Source organism: Haplochromis burtoni, unplaced genomic scaffold, assembly GCF_018398535.1.
Source record: "Haplochromis burtoni strain Fernald_Lab_line unplaced genomic scaffold, NCSU_Asbu1 Contig_11, whole genome shotgun sequence".
NCBI lineage: Eukaryota > Metazoa > Chordata > Actinopteri > Cichliformes > Cichlidae > Haplochromis > Haplochromis burtoni.
Window position 1 is genome coordinate 776,138 of NW_024582372.1, and position 19,850 is coordinate 795,987.

Sequence of the window (19,850 nt, forward strand, 5' to 3'; positions counted from 1 at the left end):
AAGCTGTATGTCTTGGTCATCCTAATGTTGGGACCCGCCCAGTTCCCCGATTGCCCTCCTACTCAAGTGGTGGGCTGTAAGCTTGCACATCTGTGTGCGTTCACTTTTCAGTGAAATCTTTCTTTTTCCTCCGTCCTTACACAGAAATAGAGAATATATCTTACATATAACATTTAATTTCAAGGACCCATACGCTAACACATCCCTCAGAGCACAAATAAATTCAAATGCCCGTTAATGATTTGCATAAGCTTATACTATTTAAGTGAATGCATTAGATTCAGCATTCGGATTTTGGCTTTGCTTGTTCTCTAATACGATGTTCTTTTTAGGGTTATGATCATTCTAACACTATTTATACAACTGATATCTGTTGTTAAACCTGCAAGCAGTATCCCGCCATTGCAGGCCACATAACCCAAGAGCCACACGACTGCAGCCTTGTTATGTCTCCTTTGTAATTAAAACGATTTAAAAGCTACTTTATATCACATTTTTAGTATATGGAAAACATTTACCAGAGAACATGCCCCTCATATTCAAAACCACCCTCTTGATTTCTGTAAAAGATAGACAGGAACATGGGCAGGATGTTTATACAGCAAAATGTAAACATTTTCCCTGGCCTTCTTTAAATAAAAAATCAAGCAAAAGCCCAGTTAGATCAGCTAATACTCAATCTGATGCGATATGCTTGCCTGTTCGGAGAGTCGATGCTGGACGTTTTAACACATGAATATTGTTTGTGTAATGTAGTCATAATATTTACGCGGGGACGCAAGAGGAGTGAGGTGGAAGCTCCTCCGAACTCTGAACACAGAAACTCGGACTGGGACTTGAGATCGACTTCTGCAGGCACTTCTCCATCGAATGATCGTGGAATTGAAGTAAGGTGGATTTAAGGCTTTCATTTCACAGGATTACTAGTGATGCAGCTCTTTAATCCCCACAGCAGGAGACGTAGAGTGTTCGATTTGCATTATGTTACATAATATAGGACAATTAGAAAAGTTGAGTTCAAATTTGGATCAAGCTCTGCCTTCTTGCACTAAGTGACAGTTTACTTGGAAAATTGTTGTTTTCTTTTTTTCCAACACTGAAAAACCAACTTTAAGATCGCTTTATTGCTCTCTCACAAAATTGCGAGCGAGAGCTACTGGAAGTCGAGGAGTATAGCCTGAAACTGTTGACAGTAGGTTGGTTATTGTTCCCTGGAGATCTCGATAGCTGCAGCCTGCAACCTTTTGAATTCAGTTAGATGAGCGCGTGTTTCTGCTCGCTGTCGGCGTTATTGTTTTTTAGGGGTTCGTGACTGTTGATTTTGGCACCGTGGACATAAATACGAGGCGAATATATGTATTTTGGTTCGTGCGTAAAACCAGTGTTTGACGACTCCATTGTGCGCAAAAATCCTGTAATCTTTTCAAGGAGTTCCGTTTGAGGTGACACATTTTAATCAAACTCAGTGTATAAGTAAAATATCGCGCGGTTTATTAATGTTCCTACTGATTAAATTCCCCAGTGCCAAAACATAAGCGGGCGGTTTTCTTTTGTTCCAAGTAGTTTGCCCAAAGGGAAATCGAGAAAACAATTCTCTGTAAAAAAACAAAAAATCATTGTCAGCCCAAAGGTGATAGCCGTGCCAAGGTTAGATTTTACTGTTGCAGAGGAGATTTAGAACCACGGATAAGTGAATGTAAGTATTGTTTTAACCAGTGCCTGTTCGGCCAATCGCCTGAAGTGAGGGCCACACATTTATCAGCATAGCAGACCACCCAGCGCGCACCAGGGGCAGGCGCGCTCCCGTCCTCTTTCTGCCCACTGCATTTAATTACCGCTGATGACTTCATACCATTCTTTGTCTCACGCTCTTCAGAGTCAGGTTATTTGCAAATATATCTATATATACAAAAGCATTTATATAGGTGAGGGGATGTGTCTCTTGTGTTTAAGAAGAAATTGTCTGTTTGATGGCCTCTGCTGCGTATTCACACGGTGCAAAGTTATATATTTTCATAATGGAGAAATCGATTAAAGGTATTATTCACCCTCAGAATATCACATAGTACAAGCAGTACAAGAATACAGGAATATTATACAGTACAAGTACAAGAAATGTCCTTTTTTTGTATGTAATGGAAACAGCGAGTTTTGAAAATCTTTTTGTCCCCTCCTATGGACAGGTATGCAAACACACACACACACACACACACACACACACACACACACACACACACACACACACACACACACAAAACTGCCTAAAAGGTGGCATATTATGTTCATCATCACTGGGGCTGGAGATCCGAGGTCAGAACCTCCCCTTTGCTGTGTCGCAGACGAAGTCGTGCACTTTTCCGTGACGTCGCATCTTGAAATATTTGACAGCGCTGCATCCTCAGGAATGCTTGTCCACTTAGGTGGAGGTACACCGCAGAGCGCACAGTACTGACAGGCTTTCCGGGTCGCTTCACTAGTATTTACTGAAACAGATTTTCGGTTGATCGCGTTGTTACAATAATCTGCTGACCTGTACGTAGACATTTTTTGTTTGTCACATTCTTACTTAAGAGAGCCTACTTTTCATAGGATCACACCTATGATAGATAATAATAATGAAAAAAAACTATGTATGTATATTAAATTTAATTATTTTCCAATTCAGTCTAAGCAGCATTGCCATGTTCTTCAGCTCAGTCTTGCCACTGCGCACAAAATAAAAAAACAGAAACTTACTGATATCTGATATTACGTGATTAAATGATAAAATGAGGTGCCGTGATCATCTAAGAAAGACTTGACATTATAAAGTTTGAAATAATTTCCTTGTCACGAGTATTACATTATGCCTACACCTGGCGGATCACAGATTTAAAAGAAGCGGAAGCTATGATCTTAATTTGATTTGGACTCTGAACAAAATACAAGCTCGGCGAGATTAGGCCTAAGGTGGAGAGAGACTCTCAGAATATTAGGTGCAATAACTTGGTTAAATGTTTCTTTCTTTAACTAATAAACCGTTTCCCTCTTTAATGGTAAAGGAGGGTCACAGAGAGGCCGCAGGGACTTGTTTCAAGGAGTGTATGACAAGTAATCGATCAACTGGCTGTAAATTCGACCGACTTGAACTTGAAATAAGTTTATAGGCAAAAATTTCTAATACATTTTTATTTTATAAACAGTACTTGAAAACGGGAATAAGACATGGATAGCAAAAAAACCGAACAAAAAAACACATGAATAAATGTTTCCATTAATGTCGTTTGTTTGACCTAAACTGACTGCAAATCTGAGAAAGAAAAACACATTTTTAATTATTATGAGCTCGAATCAACACATAAAAAATAAGATCTAACCTCAGTCTCTCAGGGAGCTGAAATCAATTAACAAAGACATGAATGGCTGATAATAAGAGAATCTGGTTCAGAGTTTGAATTATCGTATTTTTTAACGACATAGGTTTTTCTCTTTACTTTTTATTCTCACACCCATTTTATTTTTACGTGTTCTACAGAACTGAAATGTCAGCAACTTTTTAAATGCACAAATAGTGCCGAGCTCTCAGTTTTGCACACAAATGCTCGAGAAAAATGTAGAAAATAAAAGTGTTTATCTCGCATTTATAAGAATTCTGATAAATATTTAATGCTTTATTGACTAACATTAATAACCCAAATAAAAAAGTAATCCGATTGAAATGTTATTCATATATATGTGTTTTTGATGTTTTTAAACATTTTTAAACAATTTGTATTCTTAACTGTGTAAGATGGGTTTCTGGCTCTTTGCTTCTGCAGTGTCGCCTGTAGTTCACTCAGCATTGTCACTTTAATTAAAAACAGTGTGTCCTAATGTCGGAGTGGGCACCCCCTCATCACTTTCCCTGCGCTGTAGGTGGTCGTGTATATTTTCGTTTAAGTGGTGTTTATGTGATCGAGAAGGGACGGGATTGCTAGCAGACCGCTGATTGCGCGCGTTGGGCCACTATGTGGATTTGAAGTGTATTTGATGGGCACTGCCGTCTCCAGTAATCAGCTGCTGCAGAAATGGCTTTATGATCATTTAATTTTCCAGATAAGATATCGGTACTACAAAGAAAAGTAGTTACCTCTAATCTGCTCATCAAGACATGTTTTCAATATTTTTTCTAACTTCATCAATTCTGACAGAGATGTCCACAACTTTTATAGAAATGTTTGATTTTGCTCAAATTAAAAGGATGCACACAATCGCGCTTCCGTAGGTCCCTAGAGTATGACACTGAGCCGAAGTTACTTATATGAGCACTACTGACAAATCAAAGGATAAATCAATGTTTCCAGCCTGTGCGTCATGCTGAAGATATCGGAGTCTGATGGATATAAAAATGTGTAAGTAAATCTTATCTCAGTTAATTTGTGTTACCTTTCCCTCCAAAAAGGGAGGGGAGGATTTATTTAATCAGAAAATTAAATGTTGCAGTGCCATCATTTTAATTGGAATTCGTGGAAGAGTGTGGAAACACACCCTTGCTTAGTTGTTTTAAGTTTCCCATCGGTTACATTCTGGTGTCACGTCTCACATAGAGACATACAGCCACCTGCCTGCATCCGCCTCACACCCGCACTAATAGCTGTGTTGTTATCAATTCCTTCGATTCAGCTTTATTTCTGTAGCGCCACATCACAACACGATTTATCTAAGGGCATTCTAGCAAAATAATAACCTTCTATTGTCATGGAAGGTCCCCTGCAGAAAAAAAAACTTCCTGCAGGACTAGAAGCGCAGAGAGGGGAGCATTAAAGGGGGAGAGCAGAGACAAAAAGATCAACTCGGAGAAACAGCAGACAATAAACATTGAGTAGGTTGGTCAGGTCAGTGACCTTATCCTTAGACTTAAACTGACAGCTGGGAGTCCTCCACAGAGATAATAATACCGTACAGCATGAATTCAGATTGAAACCATGAACTGAATGAATTTGTTTTAGTTAAATTAACCCCAGGCATCGTTAGAATATCTTATACTGTAACTGTAAAAATAGTTCTAGAGTCCTTTAAGCTTTTGGTCATCTGGTAATCCATTTTAGATTTATATGTTGGATAAAGGAGCATTTTTTTTCTTTTTTTTGTCATTATCAGTTAACAGATAAAGAGGTTATCATACCAAAGTATGAGTCATTGGTTTAAAAAAACGCTATTGTGAGAACCCCAGGCTGCTCAGCGACACTTCACACGCCTTCCCGCAACTGTCCCTGGTGTGCCATATTGTCAAATTATAGACAGCCCACTCCCACTCCTGTTTTCTTTCTTTTTCTTCTAGATTCACTTGTTTGTCACATGTAAAAGCAAATTTGACCCTGTTTTTTTTTTTTTTTTTTTAAATTGTCTTCTTTCGACATCCTCATGTCGCATTCCTTTCAGACAATGAAAAAACAAGCATGAAAGCATATGTAAAATTCTTTCTGGTTTATTTTGTGATTATAAGCAGTACCACATAATTTGACATGAAGGACAGCAGTGGGGAGAATTTGGCAGGTCCGGAGCTTTCACAAATTCCTGACTTTCCAAATGTGGTTAGCACTTGTAGGGAAAATGCTTCATAATTTTATGTACCTGTATATAGCAGCAAACTGGTGTTTCGGTAAGTTTGTAACTTTTTGGATGTGTGTGTGTTTACAAAGAAAGTCAAAAGGGCAGAATTAAAAGGAAAGAGAAAAATATTATTTAAAAATGTATATTGCATACAATAGACACACAATATGCTGACTTACCCTGACCTCCGTTAGACGGCTGTTGTTCTGACGGGCAGCAGAAAAATGCAGGGAGATATTAACGGTTTCTCTCAGTGTCTGATTTTTTTTACAAAGTTAAAGCATTCATGGTACGTTTTTTTAATGGCTCAGTGGCTGTTTTCATATTTAGTTATGTATTAACGCAATTTCTCTTATAAAAATATTTCACAATGTTCCTTAATATAGTCAATTTTCAATGATTTTCATGCATTATTTTTTAAATAATATTTTATTTTGGTTTCTTGAAAACATTATAATCAAAAGTTTAATTACAAAAACAATACATTGCAAAGCTTGTCAGAGTAATAGTAAGATTGGCTATTTTGGTGAATAAGAGATGATTAAAGCAGCAGTTACACTAGCAAAATATTGAATGACAGCATGTGATATTTCTCAAAGTTTCCGGTTTCCTTCAGTGGGAGTGATGGTGTGTGGTCTTCATATTTGTTTACTTTCCTTTTAGTAAAGCTTTATTTAAATGCGTAGAATATTTAAACTAGGACATACTTGTCGTCATCATGCATGAGTGTTCCTCAATAGTTCTGTTTTTTTGCATTTGAGTTAATTTAGGGCTCAGTGTGATTCATCCAAAGCTGCTTTGTGTGTTAATTAGCTTTTATTCATGATAAAAGTATCTATTTGATTCAAAGCCTTGATTAAACGCATTATACTTGTGGCAGTATGATTTTTTGTTTCTTGTGTGACATTATCTGATGGATTTTTAAAAAGTCGCTGCACATTGTTTTGTGCTCAACATAAAAATGACATTTTTTTTAGACGCTTTCCTGCATCACGGCCTTACTATTTCTCTCTCTCCCTCTATTTTTTTTTTTAAAAAAAGAAAAGACTCAATCCCACACAGTGAGTTCGAGCCTGTTTGGTGCCCCACCCTGGAGTCCTGCACACCTCCCAGGGCCGGTCCATCATGGTCTGTCTAATGCAGGCAAAGACATCAATAATGAGAGCTGAAGCAGAAACCACAGCGGAGAACACAAAAGAGAGAGGGAGGGCGCACACAGGCCACAATTGGCTCTGCTGCAGGTTAGCTTCTTTGATATTGCCTTGATTTCAGTTTGATGGGTGCACATGGGGCGACATGGGTTTATACGTATGTGTTTACATAATATGTATGGTGTTTACGCACAGCCCACCGACTCTTTTTTTCTTTACTCTGAAGGGGGATTTTCCTGTGGCAAGCTGCTTCGGAAAAAGCAATTAAGAATTCCCAAACAGTACACCACAATGGGAGATATCGTTTGTGCAATGTGTGTTCCATGTCCCTCACAGTTTTTGTCTGGAATGGGTTGACTATTTTTAATCTGCACATAACCGAATCCACCTACAGACAAACCACAAATTGAATGAAGGGGAGGGGGATGAGTGGGCACTGTAATTGCCTATTGTGGAGCTCAAACTCCTCTGTTCTGCCATAAACAGCTTTTGGTAGTTCACAACTTGATACCCAGTGCTCTTGAAATGAGGGCATATCCTTGTCGTCTGTGGGAACCCATTGCCAGGCAGTGGTTGGAATCAGTCAGGAATGCTTTGGGATGGTAACTGGATTCAGTTGTAATGCCCAGCTCTCCACAGCGGAACACTAGGGTGGGAAAAAGGCCGGGAGCATTTCCTGAGTGGAGGGGGGTCCCAGCGAAGCATCACGCGCATGGGCATCATGTGACAGAGACCCTGCCAGGTTTAGGCTGTGATCCCAAGTGAAGAGAGGAGTAGAGATGAGTACACCCGTTAGGAGAGGTGTGGTTGGTGCGGTAGGCAGTGCCAGGGAAATAAATGAGAGGACAGGGAGAGGCTGGAATGAAGAAAGAAGCTTAAATATTGTAAGTGCAATGTAGTGTAACCCCTGAAGGACTAGTCAAGAGCTCAATAAGAGAAGGGGGTAAATTGGTGGCATCTGTCTGAATTATTTATTTATTTATTGTGAAAAATGTGAATTAATTTGTTAAATAGCCTTTTTAAATTGTTAGAAATTATTTAGAGATTCATTTTTTGTATTGAATTTTTGTATTTGTTTAGGTTTGCCTTCATTCATGTTTTGAGTTTAGCTGCTCACAAACTATGCAAAACAACAGTAATGTTTCATACAGCCAAATCAAATAAAGAAGCTCCTCCCTTATTCAGATGGGGTCACCACAGTGGGTAGCTCCACGTGTTTGATTTGGCAGGTTTTATACAGCGGAGGCTTTCCTGATGCAAGTCCTAAGGGATTTGTGTCTCTTCCCAGGTTCAAACCAGGGATCTTTTGCTTGTTGGGCAAATGTGTAGATCACTGTGCTATGGAGAAGTTTGTAATTTTTTAAAACTGTGTACACAGCAGGGAGGTTTTAACAGCCTCATTGGCTCACCACCAGAGGTTTTGCATTTAATGAGAGGAAGCGTGCTTGAAAAGAAAGTGTCTATGATTTCAAAATGACCAGGTTATTAACAAACAAGTGTCCTCAGCACACTGCAAATCACTGCCCAAGTCTCCAAGGGGCAATGGCATCAGATTCGGTAAATTTTGGTACATCTGTTCACAATAAAAGGCCATGATCGCCTCTGAGTTTTTTAACTGTAAAAAATGAATGCAGTCCAACTATTTATTTATCTTTTGAAATTTAACCTCAGTGGAGACCACTATAAAGTGTGTGTCTGTGTGTGAAGGCAGATGCCTGTGTGTTTTGATTTGACTAAGTTATTGCTCTGAGATGAAGGGGGTGTGACCTATGTGGCAATCTGTGCAAATTGTGTGACAGAAAAACACAACAGAACAAATATTGTTGCACAAGAAAAAAAAAAAGAAAGAAAAGGAAAAAAAATAGCAGTTTGTTTGCTCATTTCCCTTCCTGAATTTGATAATGCTTTCATCTCCAAACTCAACTGCAACAAACCACATTTTAAAGCCACTATAACGAAGCCAACAGATGTTATTTTAACAGTGTTTGTTTAAGCTCAACGCACCACTTACATGTTCGTTTGGACTTGAGAAAAATAAGAGTGTGAATCCGTCCATCCGTCTGGCTCTGTGTCTGCTTTTCTGTGCAGTCAGTGGCTGCATCATTGTTGTTTTTGCATGCTTCTTACAGCTGCCTATGCCACTGATACATGTATTCATGTATCAGTGTATACGAGAGTCTCGCTGACTAAATATTGGTGTGTATATGTGTCCAGCCTGGTGCTGGCAACCAGACATTGCTCTCTTTGGCTTGTGTAAATGTTGTGGTGATCTTGGGAAGAATCTTACCTTATGGTTGTCAAAGGGCTTTTTATTTCCACCTGCTACCGGCCTCTTTCCGCTGGTCTGCTCTATAACAATGGTACTGCGAAAGCTGCGGAGTTTAAAGTGATTTATGTTAGACTGTATTTGGCCCTTCTTCAGATTGGGGCCTGAAAGGAAGTGGCTATCCCTCCCTTCCACCTTAAATACCCTGCAGGCTTCAAGAGCTGATCAGGACTTTCTTAGGCATCTCATTTTAACAAAGTGCCAATGTGCTCAAAAGACTAGCTGGCAGGTGCAGATAAACAATGTTTTCAAGACTTATAAGTCAATTTACCAGCACATAAAACACAATGTAGTTCATTTCTGCGATACACTCAAACCCAGATTTAGCCCCTCCATCCTTTCTCTAGCCATCACTCTTTTTTCTGGTCCTGTCACGGGGGAACGAGATACAGCCTCATCCCCACTGCATTCTTTCCATTTTGCTGAAGAGGAGCGTGGCAGAGAAGGCAATCTATCACCCAAACTGTCCGTCCATCTCTCTCCCTACTTCTAACTGTGTTTCTCTTTCTCCTTCCTCTAGGCTAGAGTGGGCAGGCATGCGGCTTTGGCCACAGGAAGCTGTGAATTCTTTGGAGAATGGAAGATGTCTGATGGAGAGACATACTGGCCCTCCACCCACCCACTCACCACCTCAAAATGACCCCTGACCCTTTTCATGTGTTTATATCAGACCGTGGAAGTGAGAAATAGTGATGAGTCACTCTGGCTGTGTGTTTACACTCTGGAGTCACGCAAGGAAGGAAATCAGCCACGGTCTGCTAAAAGTGGCGAGGTGAGAGAGAATAGCTGCAGTCCCGAGTGCTGCAGTGATTTACCTCAGAGCCAGAATTTGCTTCGTGTCATCTCTGCTGTGAAAACTTTCAACCTGCAGAAAAGCACAGTAGACCTTTGTGGAAGAAAAGGGCCAAAACAAGTAGTAGCCACTGGGGATAGGTGTGCGTATGAGAGAGAGATACGGCATATTTCAGGAAACATAACAGTTAGAATAAGTAAGATAATTATTTCAGCAGAATGCATCTCATCGAGATGTTACAGAGTTCTTAATATGTTGGACTTTTGTGTTTTGTTAGAGATGACCACGTTTAATTTAATTGCATTTTAATCATTCTCACACCTCACTGTGTTTAAACGAAAACCTACACTCGCACACATTCACTTTGTTTTTAAGAAGAGCTGTTTTTAAAACTCATCACTGCACATTTAACTGTGTTATTCATCTTTCACAAATATTTTTTTAGGAGTATTAAATAACTAACTAAAACTGCTATTACACTTTCACCTGGCATTGTTTTGAACCAGGAGTTTATGCGATTGAGTTTTTGCAGTCGATGATTTTCAAAAGAAAAAACAAAGCAGCAAACATTTGAAAACCCTTAATTACTTTGCAGCATATTTTAACATTTTACTTGAATATTTCAAATGATCTCACCCTCCTAATTGTCTCCAGGTTGGACAATATCCCAAAAAATTATAAGATTATTAAAATACTTGATGCATAAATGTGATTTTTTTTATTTTTAAAAGCAAAGCAGATTACATGAAAGCAAAAAAGAGTCCATTCTAATGACTACAGCGATATACGGGTGTGAAAATATTTCATAAAAGTACAAAGTTAGCCGGGTGTCTGGGTGACATATTTTTACTGATATGCATAAAACAATTGAAATCTGAAATGTAAATTTCTGGTGGAAGACAAATATAACACTGTTCGCTGGTCTTACTTCATCATTGCCATCAAAACCAGTTGTGTTGTGCTCAGGAAGCCTTTATGTTCAGTGTACTGTAAGGTGTGTTTACTGTGGCTTCCACCAGTGTTTCAACCACAGTGTCATTGTTGTCCTCCACTGTGCGTGACTTTAGCTTTTAAATTGCACAACTGTTGTTTGCGAGACAGAGCTGTAGTTACTGCCGCTGTGCTCTGTAAATAAAAAGTGACACTTTATTTCTTCCTGTCATTGCACTGGTGCAAGTACCTTCATTGCTGACTGTACCGCGTATCCTTTTACACACCCCCGTACACACCGCCACAATGAGAGAGTCAGCAGCTCTTATTTTGGCCGATCTCTCCTGAATTGTAAGTCCTGTCAGGGGTTTTGATTGATAGTTGCATTTATCACCATATTATTAAGTAATCAGGCTCACCACAGCTGGGCCTGAAGCTCCTTAATTCTAGCTAAAGTACACAACTTCATGCTAATTAAAGGTTTGGTAAACCTGTTTATTTTCGTGAATTTTTAGAATATAGTTGTGTGTGTTATTATGTGTTTTAAGTGTGCTGATTATTGCATTTGTATGCTCTCAGGAACATTTAGAGCCAAGCTTTACTGCTTCATGTTCATAAGAAAAACTGTGAATAATCACATGTGGAGAGAAATAATTCATGCTTCATATGCTGCATGTAGAATGTAGAATATTCTGCATTAGTAAAAAAAAAATCTACAAAATGACTACGAGGGAATGAGACTAAATTCTGTAAGTAACACAAGAGGGTCAAGCAGTCTGTGTTCTGTGGATCAGGAGAGGTTTGGTCTCGTTTTCTTAATAGAGCCTGCAGTGAGCTGCATTTGTGTATTCCTGAGGTAAACACAGTCATGGCAAAGTGGACGCGCTGCTGAGTGTGTCCTGACTGGAGACAGAGAGCACTGTGGCACTGTACTTTCTGAGACGCTGGCAGCTCTCTCGAGGTAGGGTTAATTTGATGAATGGCCATTTGCTAATGGGCCATGTATTAGGGTGAAAAAGCTCCTTTAAAAGCCATAGTTTGAGTCGTTTCTATGGGCAATTTGATTTAGGAATCAATCAAGTGGCAGATGTTCCATGTTGCATCAGTCAACTTTGTCCTATACGCTTGCTTTTTACTTGATATGAATTGCTTGAATGACTGTGTGCAGTAATCAAAGCAGAACATAATTTCATATAAGTTAAAACATCAGTGAGGCCATACCTTGATTTTAAAAAGCAATTTGTTTTAGCTATTGTATATGTAAACTGAATAATGTTAAAAATGAAATATATAATCTTATTTTTTCTTTACCACCTCCTTAAGACTTTAGTACTTGCAGCGTTAAGTTGTCCACAGGGAAGAAACGCAAGTTGGAGTTCCAATAAAGTTAATTTATGTTTTCTGTATATTCTGAATGTTTTTTGTGCAGTAAGCTAAATACCTAAAGTGGAAAGACTGACAAATATATATACATAAAGATTTCGTTGTACTTATCTGCAATAACAGTAAAAAGCTTTGTTCTTTTTTGTCTCTTTGATGCAGATTGTGTGTGTGTGTGTCGCAAAACTGTAATAATAGTGACACTAATAATTATATATAAAAATATTAAACATATGGCTGCTGGTGTTTGTGTAATAATTGATGCCGTATTTGTTACTATGCTTCTGTTTTTATATGTTGTGTGAAAAAAAACTGAACGGCTATTTTGCAAAAATTGACAAAGTTTCCATGTTTTCACCAATAAATGTCCAATTTCTGCACAAACTTGAAATGCTGGTTGTGCATTTTTGATATTTACCCTCCTTTCTCTACTTACAAAATCCACACATGAACAGACGACTAAATAAGACCTACTAATGGTGAACTGCAAGGCAAAACTTCAGTCAATAGCTTCTTTTTTTTCTACATACGGTAATCTTTTGCATATGAAACCACTTAATCAGAGTTAAATTTAGCATTAGAGCCAAATTCAAGTGAACAACCACTTAAAGACCTTATGATGACTTCTCTGGTTTTCTGTGGTAGGGTGTAGCGCACATATGATAAACATTGCCAGATACAAATTCAGAAATATTGAAGCTGCTGGTGGTCCTCATTTTTATTTATGTTAGCTTTTTTTCCCAAAGAATTGTAGGTCAGTGTTTGTACTGTCCAGTTTTCCAGCTAAGTAGACCTTGCAACTGAATGACACTTGATCAATAAATAATAGCACTGCTTATCCGTGATATACAACAGGCTCGAGCGCTTGTGTTGTCTGTGACCTTGGACCTAAGTTTGGCTAAAAGCAGATTCACGCTGGCTTATCAGTGTTTCTGCAGAGGTCGTGTGAATCAGAAGAGCTCAGACATTCTTAAAATATATATTTTGAATACTGAAAAAAGTAGAAATGATCAGATGGATTGTAGTTGTACCGCTGAAATTAAAGCCGTTCAGCAGGAATCTTGAACATGTCTTTTTCATTGGTGAATATGCGTCAGTAATGAAGTGCAGAACTAGTTATATAGCATTATCTAGTTTAAAGCAACAAATACTCTGCAGTGTTTATCTAAAAATCACACTGTAGTGGATTGTACTTACAATCACTTCTGTCCTTAATATTAAGCAGAGAGTGACAGACACTCAAGATGTTAATTTTCCAGGAGGCCATGTGCCATTTCTCCATGTCCAAAACGCTTTATCTCAGGTGTTGGTAAGGACAGACTGAGAGACAGACAGCCACATGGTTCTACTTTTGCCTGCTAATTCCAGGGAATCAATCCTAAATGACACCTATGGGATACACAGAGTGGATTTCTCTCTGATGCAGATTGGTGGTGGTTTGCAGATGAAAGACAGTAAAATAAATAAAGTTGTGGCAAGCAGGCAGAACTCTTCTGTCCACACAGTACAACCATAATGGGATACATGCTGACATGCGGGAAGAAGTGGAGGCCTGCTCCTGTTTTCACCGCTGTTGCCATGGAAATGCTGATGGACTGCTGCTGCTCGTCCTAAATATCTCTGTTGACATTTGTTTTGAAAAACATTCTGTTTTTCGCTTTCAAACGGTCGGAGAAAGTTACCAAACAAGTAGAATAATAGTGATTAGCAGAAGGCAGCTCTGTTTGCCGTTAACCTCTCAGCTTGCTGGTACTCTTTTAATCCTAAAACACGTCATTAAATCAAACTCAGCAGTATCAAATGGCTTTTTAACCTCCCCTAATTAATCTTTTCATCAGCTGCTGTGTCTGCGGTTGGCCTGAAGTAAGAATGGTAATGGTAAGGCAATCCTTGCTTGACTCATCCAGGCTGGGATCATACATGATACTCCTACAAGTTACTCCGAACTGCTTTCCCCATTCATTGTGTTGCACAATACAGGACATTTCACTCTTGTTGGGGTTTTTTTTGCATCTCTATTTGAGCATGGCTTAAATTCAACTCCTACTGCTTATTGTGCTTACTGTTGAACTGTATTTGTACTTATTGTACTTGGTCTGCTGAAGGGGAAAGTGTGTGCTCAATGCAATGGCTGTATAAATAGGACTGTTTTGTGAACCATTTTGAAACCAGTCACCGTTCCATATGCAAATAGCATATATTATATCATGTAAAAATATGCAGCCTCCCGTATGCATATGTTGAGAATGGACTTTTCAGAGACGTCAGACCTCTTCAACATCTACTTATTTATGCTATGATGACAAAGAACTAGAAGAGGCAACATTTAAAAACATCTGTCTAGGTAATTGCAAATTCTTGTGAGGAAAAAAAGTCATTTTAATTCAAGCCAAGCCAACTTGGGGGATTTTTATAGAACTTTATATGTGTCCATGGGGAATCTTTAAAACTGAAATGGACTCGTTAAAAAGGTAGAAGCAGTTACACAAATGTCCCTCTTATTGGCTCAATAATTAGCAGCAAATAGCCTGCAGATAACAGAGGGGCATTATCAAGTTTTTGTCACTGGTGCCACTGAAGTGATTTATTCAGATTCTGGTCAACTCCCGTCTGATGCACTTTAACAAATCACAGCCTGGGGACTAGCAACCCCCCACCCCACTCACCTCTGTCTCCCTCTGACCCCCACACACTCACAGTGACAAGGTCTAACACTGCTATCACCCAAAGTCAAGCCATCCTACACTTCAGGCAAAAAAAAGAAAAAAAAAAAGAAAACAGTAATGAGACTGTTATCTTTGGAAAAGTGATGTAAAAGCTGTGTCACAATGCTAAAATTGTTACCTTCATTCCTCATGTAAACATATTATTAACTTTTGCAAGAAGCCAAAAAGTAGACTCATTTATTTACAAGAAACAACATTTTATTATGAAAAACTGGGAGCTTTTTTTAAAAATGATTAAACTGTCTGTGACCACCAGCAGTACTGTGTGACCCAGGGGCTCAGGGTGATAAGACCTCCATAACTCTACTTTATCCCCCTGCTCATTATCAACCTCAATCCCAGATCTGCCCTGATCCCTGAGGCTACAGCAGGACAGGCTGCTCTCTACCTTCCTCTGCCTGAAGATAATGCGGGAGACGCACAGGCTGAGTTTAACTAACGTCAAGCACTTGACAGCTTCTTTCTGTGGGAGGTATTTTCCAACAATAAAGTGTAAAGGTTGATGCGTTTCAGGTTATGGACCTATTGTCAAACAGGTCATTTATCATGGAAAGTGATTTAAAACGATGCAGTTATATTATAATCTCAATGGCTTTTGATTTTTAGTTTGAACTCCACATTAATGTCTGCTGTAAAATGAGAATTCGCTTTGAAGCTTTGATTTCTTTGGCTTTTTTGGATTCTGCATCTAATTATTATCATGATCGATGCAATGAAAAATATCAAAATGTAGTGCTGCTGAGGCTTCGGTGTTGGAGGATCCTGCTCCTCTCAAATTTGGCTTTTTACAAGGGGACTTATTGCACTTTGTATTGGATACCAATAAATGTCAATAAATTAACACAGTATGATTTTTTTTCCATCTCATGCTGTTATTCCTGGACTCTTTGTCTGCCACATGGCACACCGCACGTACTTTTCATCACTTTCTTTAATCGGCAAAACAGCGGACTGTTTAAATGTATTTAACTTTCTAGTCCCTCGAAGAGGGTTTTTATGAATTGAACCACTGTCTTATCCACGAAACATGATTGATGTCTTTCACATTAACCTGCTAATATTGTGGCTTCAAAAATGTAATTTCTTGCTAAAGTTTCTTCTAATGGCGACACGTCAACATTTGCGTGTTTTCTTTACCCAGTCTCTGAGTCGCATTCAAATAACGTTGTATTCTGTGCTGGGTTTTTCATTTGATTTTTCGCAAGTATTCTCGGCACATATAACTGTGTGCTCTCCAAGAGCTGCGTGTGCGTCTGTTTTGGTGCGTCCGAGGATTTCCTTCAGCCTTTCGGCTGCTTTGTTTATGCATCCAAGTTTATATATGTGAGGGAGAGTTCATTTCAGCATGTCTGTGTGTGCATGCTTATGTTTCTGTGTGTATGTTTTATATTTGGTGTGAGAGGCACGGTGATGGACATGACTAAAGTTAATGGAGTTGCGTTCTTACAACAGTCACTTGCATACTCTCTGCCTGATGACCAGTCAAATATTTAGTAATATGATGACAAGGATATTCTGATTATGTCAGAGCTAGACAAACAGCTATAAATATATTGTGAAAATTCGATATTTGTAATGCTGTGCCTTGCATTTTTATCAGATATGCTCGTTACAAAAATAACCCAAGGGCAAGAGAGGAATGAGATGTCAAGAATAAGTGATTCATACGTTTCATAATTTTGCAGAGACAAACTGGAGCTGTAGCATTCGTTAAATTGAAATTTCACCCGGAGACACAAAGTTTTGTGGTAAAAAAACAACCGCCGCATAATTATCATTAAACCAAAGATGTATTTATGAAATGTTGAAATGTATGAATGTAATGAAATGTACCATGGAAATCGTAAAACTAAAGGGCCTTACACACATCATACTTCAAAGAGATGTTGCAAACTGCTGCATTATCAAATATTATTTTTTGACATACGTTAAATGCAGATTTGTTGCATTTGTGTTAAGACCTTATGAACAATGCTTTGACTAAATGAAAACCTTTGCTTTTGACCATATATAAATATATTTTGTTTCAAATTGTGGAAGTAGAATGAACAGATTCAGAGTTGTTTAAAGGAAAGCTGCTCAGCAGTTATGCTGCAGTTGTATTTTTGAAGGGACAATGTCCGTCTATTCTGTTAGAGAGAAATGTGAAAGTGAAGGAGCGTTACTAGAAAGAGCTTGGCAGACACGGCAGAGCAAAGTAAAACCCTGGACAATATTCCTGCTTCATGCCTGAAAATCAATAACCCAGACTCCGTTGGTGAATGCACGCGAGAAAGACCCCACACAGCGGCAAACTTCTCCCTTTCCGCTCCCCCCCTCACTTCTCAATCTTCCCCCTCTGCACGATTCGGTCTGTCCTTATCCACTCTTTTTTAATTTTTTATTTTTTTTTGCTTCGCAGTTGATGTCTCTCTCTTCTCATTTATTGCACTCTTCAACAAGCTGGGTTGCAGAACACCAGTGAAAGGATCCTCGGAAATAGCTGTAAAATGATTCATCAGCTGGCTGACCTTTACCACATGCATGAATTTTTGTGAGTGCACGTGCATATGTAAGAGAGCAGAGCCAGGAGCTGGGAGAGGGCGGAGACCTGCAAATTTCTTGTTTTTAATTTCTGAATTGGCTCTTAACCAGGGGTCAAAGGTTGGCTTAGCACAACAACTGTGACAAGATAAGCACCTGTTTTCTCTGCTGCTAGAGGCCAGAGTTATCCTATTACCCGCAATATGTAAACCTCTCAAAAGACCTGTACACACATGCGTAAATACTGACGTAAATATGGGAAAACACCAGTTCTTCTCTCTCAGGGGAAAACACTAACACTGTCAACACCTTCCACCCCCGTAACTTCAGAGAAATCCAGTATTACCTGAATACAAACGCCTCATCAAGACCTTTGTTTTGAGTTGTTTGATGCTTTGTTTACCTCGTTAGTAGAAAATCTGTAATTGAACATTTCAGGATGCTCATTACACTTCACAAGTTAAGAGAAGATGCTTTGTATAAAAGGTACTGGCACGGATACCTCTGTGGGCACGCAGTTTTTTGGCCTGGCATGGCTTTATTTTTAGACACTAAATAGGCACAGCTAAACCACCTTTCTCCGCCACATTTTAGCACCCGTAATTTAGCCCACCCCTTGTTTATCCTCGTTGGGGCTGGCATAATCTTTCTGTTTTTCTGCTGGTGAATGATGAGGGGTCACCACGGCTGGACACGCTCACGGAGGTTGAAAGAAAAGGAGATAGCCTCTTGTTTTTTTAACAGTATATGTTCTTCATTCCCTCCATGTGAATCCATCACAGCGAGGCAGGAATAGCTTCATTAAGTTAACGATGGAGCTAATCAGACAGTACCAGCTGCTGCATGAGAGCATACCATTAGGTATGAGCAATACAGCTGTATTGTACATAGCTGGAATTAATTCTGGCTCTACTTTTTTTTTTACTGTGTCTTTAAGACTAGTGGCAGAGATGGTGATATTCCACATAGTAGAGTTAATGATGCTGAATCTGCCAATTTTCTGGAGTTCTGTGAATTCTCATTAGACCAGAATTGGCTCATGATGGCATGTCATATTTGTGCACTTGTCAAGTAATGCTGGCCAAAATCCCCCAAAGCCCAGAGACAGAGCACTGTTTAGGTGTCAGCAGAGACAGGTGGTGAACAGAGCACGAGAGGACTCCTTTCTCTTTCTCACCTTTTAGCATAGTTAGATTGCTGTTTTGACATTTTTAAATCCAGTAGATCTTATCTGTGATATAAACACTTTCTTTTATTGCTCTGCTAGTACTCCACAAAGTGAATAAAGAAGCTTTTATGCTATGTGTTTGCTTTCCTTTTCATTTCTTATTATATGTCACGTTCTCTTAGGGTTAGGCACTTATTTTCTGCTGCAGAGAGTGTGCGCAAGTTGCTACTGAGCCAGTGGTCACTGTGTGTGGTAGCCAGCCAAAGAGCAACTATGTGTATCTGACAGGCAGCGATGCTAATCCATACTTGAGTAAAGGCTCATGTTACACTATGGGTTTTTCTAGGCTGCACTTATCTTTGTGGTGTTTGTGTGCGTGTAAATGTCTCCCCTTGCCGTTCACTGTTAATTAGATATGGTGATGTGAGTATGTTGCAGGCTTGCATGATCAAACGCAGTGGGCTGAATGTGAAACCGTACAGGGACGAGGGGAAGCAGTCACGAAAGCTGTCTTGGCAGTCATGTGTGCGAGTGCCTTTGCTGTGAGCTTGGAGGGAATGCTGTCTGAATGCTCTGGCCTTTCACTAAGCCTGGGCTTTCTGCTGTATTAATTACCCTCCGCAAAGTCTGATTTCTTGGCCCTGCGCTCTGAGACCGAGGCCTTGACACTCGACTCTTCGCTTTGTACTGCCCATAAGGATCGAGTCAGCATGGTTTTCCTCAATGTGTGGTTTCAGATGTGTGTGAATACACGAGGAGGAAACTAGTACGATTTGACGTGCGTATGGTTGAGGGAGAGTTGAGCGGAGGGGGAGGTTGGGAGGGAAGGAGAGAGCGGTTGGGCTGCCTGCATCTGTGTGTGTGTGTGTGTAACAGCTAAAACTGGCAGACCTGATAAGAGGGGTCGGTCCAAATGAATGGGGGTCAATGCTGGATTGGTGTAGTAGGGACTCAGTCTGGTTAAGAGAGGCAGGGGTCCCATAGGTCACAGAGTCACACAGACAGGGTGTGTAGCCTTGCATTGTTCTGCAGCAGAATAGTGTGGTGTGTGTGTAAGAATGACAGTGTGTCATGATGAAAATACTTTCTCACAATTGTCTGTAAGAAAGTGTGCGCTCATGAATTTTATGGTCAAAGTATTAGCAACCTGACAACGCATGTAAACTCTGTGCATGCTACTTTGCAGTATATGTGTAAAACTGAATGGACCAACTGTGAGGTTGCAGGTCAGAGTGATGAACTGTCGAAAAGGCCTCACGCTGCTTTTACTGCCTCTTCTGTG

General features: G+C 39.5%; 1 long non-coding RNA gene across 1 annotated transcript; it reads left to right on the top strand.

Annotated features, from left to right (window-relative positions):
• Positions 1 to 591: 591 nt before the first annotated feature.
• On the top strand, positions 592 to 12,536 carry LOC102303687. The gene is made up of 3 exons (XR_315347.2): positions 592 to 887; positions 6,613 to 6,812; positions 9,569 to 12,536. It is a non-coding gene; the product is annotated as an uncharacterized LOC102303687 (long non-coding RNA).
• The last annotated feature ends 7,314 nt before the right edge of the window (positions 12,537 to 19,850 follow it).